Genomic DNA, 6,000 nt, shown 5'->3' with positions numbered 1-6,000 from the left:
AAAAAACCAAAATATACCAAGAAACGTTTCTTTAGAAAGGACTCATTACACTAGAGCTAATCCTGATCCAAATCCACCACCTGTGTTTGAAAATCCTAATCTGATCCCCAGGATTCTTAGGAGATAGGAAAGCCAAGAAAGTTATGCTAGTTCTTGGCCTCTATACAGATCAAGATCTTGTCCTGTGAAGTGGATCTACCTTGAGGATGAACCCTTTGATGCATATTTTGAGACCTCTTTATTTGTAACCTTTTCTGACTTTGGGTTAGCCCACATGGTTCATGACCTCGTATTTATTGAAGATTTACAACTTGAAGTTGTCACTTCACATCTTGATAGAAATTTGCAGAACTCCATACAATCTGAGCTTACCTCTGAAGGAACACCCAACCTTTCTATGATCACTACAGCCTCTCCAAGTTCATCATCAGTACCTCAGACATCTCAACCTCAAGCCACCCCTTCCACCCCTCCATCCACCACTCCAAAACCAACCCCAGCTGCAATTTCAACACTATCTACTGCAATGGCAAATAGATATACTCCCTTGGTATTACCAACCAATCCAGGGGCTATGCCCCAAGACTATCAAAGTAAAATCACGCCTTTCGATGGCTCTGGTACTTACACTGCACAAAAACATACCAAAAATATGACTGATTACTTTGAGATATATGAAATAGATGCAGATGATGTAAGAATGAAAATATTTGTTCAAAGTCTGACTGGAGAAGTTAAAACCTGGTTTAGATCCCTCCCTATAAATAGTATCAGTGACCTAGAATCTCTTTATAGAACATTCTTAAGTAGATGGGAAAAGAATAAATATCCTCTCCAAATCTTATCAAAATATGAAGACCTAAACATAGGAACACAAGAAACTGTGCAAGACTACTGCACTAGGTTTAATAATGTTTACAATTCTATCCCTAAAAACCTCAGGCCTCCTCCAGATTTGGCATTGATCAAATTCCTTGATGGATTTGATTCTGATATGGCATACCAGCTTAGGGAAAGAGCTCCTTGGACTTTAGAAGATATGCAAAGTATAGCTGTCAGTGTTGAAGCCAACCTGATATCCAAACGAGCTAAAGCCAAAAGTGAAAGGAGGATACCATTGAAAGAAGAACCCTCGGCCTTTGAACAGAAACTGGATGCTATTATTAAAGGAATGGATAGGCTAGGAGATAGAGTAGAAACAATTGAAAGGAAATCCCCTTGGGATGGTCAACCAAGTAATACTGGGAGAAATCCAAATTTCAGGAAAAACCAAAACCAGAACACTGGAAAGACTAGCCCTGACCAAAACATTAGGCCCCCATTCCAGGAAAATTATGCTGAAGCCTCAACTTATAATGAACCATCAAAAGATACTTAAATAAAATTGATGGTACTCAACAATGAACAACAAGTTTTCTTGACCCAAGAGGATCAAGAAGCTCACATTCTTAAATAATTCCAAACTCAGTTAGGTGAATCATTTGACTTCAGGGAGGGATATGATACAGCCATTTATGAAGTCCACAAGAAATATAATTTGAGGAGTAGAAGAATTGATGTCCCTGAAACCAACAAACAGAAAGCTACAAAACAACCCAACAAAGGTAAGACCAATACCACCCCTGTACATATTCTTTCTAGAACAGATCCTAATCCTACTAGTCCAGTTATTGAAGATATATCCGATAATCAACCTAATAACAGACAACTCTCCACTTCTCTTCCTTCCAAAGGAAACGTGGAAGAATCTCCAAAAGTTGATTTGGAAACAACTTCAGCCCATAACCCCACTCCTGAAAAGGAGAAAAACATAGAGAATACAGAAGATAAGGAGAATCCAACTGTTCGAAATACAATAACTTAGACTGAAAAACCTTTTAATCTGGAGACTGAAGTAGGAAAATTAAAAATAGTTGTTCCATTGCCTGAATTAGCTAAACATGATGTCTACCGAAGCCAAATCAATAGATCACTCAAAATCTCTATAAATGATGACTCAGTAAATGTTTTCGATGATCAACCTGAATTAGTCTTTGGCCCTGAAGTGAATGGAAAACCAGTAGATGGAGGAATTCCTTTTTTTCTATGTAAGTTTGAAAAGACATGATAAAATACTTCATAATGCCATGTTTGATTCTGGGGCATCTCATAACCTAATGCCTAAGTTTGTAATGGAGAAATTAGACCTAGACATCACCAGGCCATACAAATAGCTCTTTTGTTTTGATTCGAGTCAGGTGAGATGTTTAGGATTAATCAAAGACTTGTGTGTTTCACTAGTTCAATATCCTGCCAAAACAATCTTAATGGACATAGTAGTAGCAGATATTCCACCAAAATATGGCATGTTATTGTCCAGATCTTGGGGTGCAAAGCTTCAAGGATCTCTACAATTGGACATGTCTTATGCTACTATTTCAGTGTTCGGTCAACCTAAGAAACTATACAGAGAAACATTAATGAAATATGTAGTAAGTAGTCAGGAGAAACCCCAAAATTTCCCTATCTACTCAGTACACTCTGATATGGATTCTTTCATTCTTTACAATGCTGAAAGTGATCCCTCAAACGAATCAGAAGTTTTAGGAGCAGAACCAAAACAAATTACAAATGGAAAGTCTAGTGTACAAATCCAGAAAATTTCTGAGAACAACGAAACAACAGATACCCAAGAGAAGCTAGAAGGAAGTAAAAATGTAGGTCTACCTATTAAATAGATTTCTGACACTCCTGATACCAATTATGAACATGAAATTCTTTGGCACTGAGAATTTGATGGTTCAATTAACAAATTAAGAGCAGGAGCAGGAGTTTGGGTGCACAATCTTGAAAATGATCATGCTGAAGGCCATGCCTACATATTAAACTTTAGGTGCACAAATAATATGGCAGAATATGAAGCTTTGTTGCTAGGTCTTAAACTTGTCAAAAAAATAGGGGCAATTAGGGTACCTGTCATACGAGATTCTGATTTAATAATTCAACAGATCAAACGGAATTATCTAAAAAATGATCTCAGATTGAGATATTACAGAGGAACAATGATAGAGATTATCAATACATTTCTGGAAACTAAGCTTGCTAAAATCCCAAGAAAACATAACTTGCAAGCTCATAATCTAGCAATGTTTGCCAGCACCTACAAATTACCATTCGAACCTAATCATCAGTTCATAGTTGAGATTAGACACAGACTAGCCATACCTGACAATTCAAAGAACTGGCAAGTGTTTGATAGTGATAAGCAGATTAACAATTTCTTGACTTTAGAAGAAGAATTTTCTAGCAGTAACATAGATGTAGATATAGTTATTGAGTTTGATCAAACAAATAAAATAGAAACAGACATTTCAGCAGAAAGTGCAACTCAAATGCTTCATCCAACAAAGTTCACCATCAAAGAAATGCAAGACCTTAAAGAAATGGATATTGATGAGATTATTGAAGGAGAATCTGAAGTCATTAATTTAAAGGACAATCATTTGCCTAAAGGATTAACTCCTTTGGAAGATCTCTTTGATTTTAATGATATTACAAAGAAACCTAAGATGGAACCATTAAATGCAGATATTGAGGAATATAACTTGGGGACTGAAGAAAATATGAAAATGGTAAAGTTATCTAAATCTTTGTCCCCTGACCAAAAATTCAAATATGTTGAACTAATGAGAGAATTCTGGGATGTCTATGCCTGGAGCTATGAAGACTCGAAATATTATGACACCTCTATAATTCAGCATACAATACCTCTGAAAGAAAATCAGAAACCATTCAAACAAAGGTTCAAAAGAATTAACCCTGTACTACTTCCCTTAATTGAAAAAGAAATGAAACGTATGTATGAAGCAGGGGTAATCGCTCCTATTAGGTTTTAAGAGTGGGTGTCTAATCTAGTACGTACTATGAAGAAAAATGGAGAAATCAGATTATGTTTTGATTTAAGAAATGTAAATAAGGTTTCTTCGAACGATAATTACCCTTTACCCAAGATGGATATTATTTTACAAAGGGTAGTAGGTGCTTCTAGGATTTCACTTTTAGATGGGTTCTCAGGCTATAACGAAATTCTGGTTCATCCTGATGACCAGGAAAAGACTGCTTTTACAACACCATGGGGCACATTCAAGTACGTCAAAATTCCATTTGGGCTTAAAAATGCAGGAGCAACCTTCCAAGGAGCAATGGACATAGCATTTTCCAAAGAAATTCATGATTTGTTGGTTATATATCTAGATGATTTAACTGTTTTTTCTAGATCAGATCAGCAACATTTGGATCATCTTAGACAAATATTCTTAAAATGTAGAAAATACGGTATTTCTTTGAATCCAAAGAAGTCCTTGTTTGGTCTTGAGGAAGGCAAACTCTTGGGCCATATCATTTCCAAAGATGGCATTAGAATTGATCCTGCTAGAATAGAAGCTATTCTACAAATACCCCACCCTAGAAATGTCAAAGAACTTCAAGCTTTCCTAGGAAAGATTAATTTTTTGAGAAGATTCATATCTAACTTAGCTAAATTAATTAGATTGCTTAATAATATGTTGAAAAAGGATTCAAGTATTAAATGGACAGTAGAAGCCAAACAAGCATTTGAAACAATTAAAATGGCTTTGACAAGAACAGTGGTCTTTACAAGTCCAAAGTTTGATAGAGACTTCATAATATTTTCATTTGCATCAGAACACACCATAGCAGCTGTTTTATTAGAAAAGGATGATCAAGGATGTGAGAAACCCATTGCATTTTTCAATAAAGCACTTAGGGATACACCATTAAAATACAAAATCATGGAGAAACAAGCTTTTTCTCTTGTAAAAGCTATCAAAGACTTTAGAGTCTACATATTATACTCCCATGTGATAGCCTATGTACCAAATTCTGTTGTCAAAGACATCTTAACCCAGGATGGAATTGAGGGCAAAAGAGGTAAATGGATTGCTACTATATTTGAGTATGATATTGAAAGGAAACCTACAAATCTTATAAAAGGCCAGGGATTGCCCAAGCTCATGACTGAAACAAATTGTCAAGCCCTGGACATCAATGAACTGGATAACGAATAGGAGATGGCGACTCCACAAATCAGCTAGGCCTTCTTACATTCACCTTGGTATGATGTTATAATTTATGTACTATTAAACCTGTAGGCTCCTCCAGGGTTATCCAGAACAAAGAAAAGGCTTTTAAAGATGAAAGCTTAAAAGTTTTGTATTTTGGATAATGCTCCTTTTTGGAAATATCATGAAGGTATTCTATTGAATTTTTTATTAAAAGAATAAGCTGACAATGCTCTCCAAGAATTTCATGCAGGAGATTGTGGTGGACACCTTTACTGGAAATCAACTGCAGACAAGATCTTAAGGGCTTGATTTTATTGGCCAAACTTGTTCATTGATGTAAATAAATTTGTCACTGCTTACCGTAAATGTCAAATTTTTGAAGGCAAGAGAAAACTATTACCTTTACCCTTGAGACCAATTTCTACTAAAAAACCCTTCTAACAATGGGGCCTGGACTTCATTGGAAAAATCCATCCTCCCTCTTCTGGCCAACACAAATGGATTCTCACTGCCATAGACTATTTCACCAAATGGATAGAAGCCACTCCTTCTAGACAAGCCAATGACATAGTGATCATAGGATTCTTAGAAACCAACATATTGTCTAGATTTGGTTGTCCTGATAAAATAATAACTGACAATGCTGCTGCCTTCAAATCGAAGAAGATGATAAGTTTCTATAAAAGGTACCATATCACTTTATGCCATTCCATTGCCTATTACCCTCAAGGCAATGTTCTGGCTGAGTGTTCCAACAAGAGGCTCACTAATATTATTAAAAAATTATTGGAGGAGAATAAGAAAAATTGGCACAAGAAACTTACTAATGCACTATGGGCAGACAAACTCACCACCAAAAAATCTATTGGAACTTGTCCTTATGAGTTAGTCTATGGCATGGAGGTTGTATTTCTTTCATCTTTAGGTGTTCCTGTAA

This window comes from Pinus tabuliformis, chromosome 4_2, assembly GCF_031772625.1.
Source record: "Pinus tabuliformis cultivar Carrire ecotype Pingquan chromosome 4_2, CPIR1, whole genome shotgun sequence".
Classification (NCBI taxonomy): Eukaryota; Viridiplantae; Streptophyta; class Pinopsida; order Pinales; family Pinaceae; genus Pinus; species Pinus tabuliformis.
Note: the sequence above shows the minus strand (reverse complement) of the source record.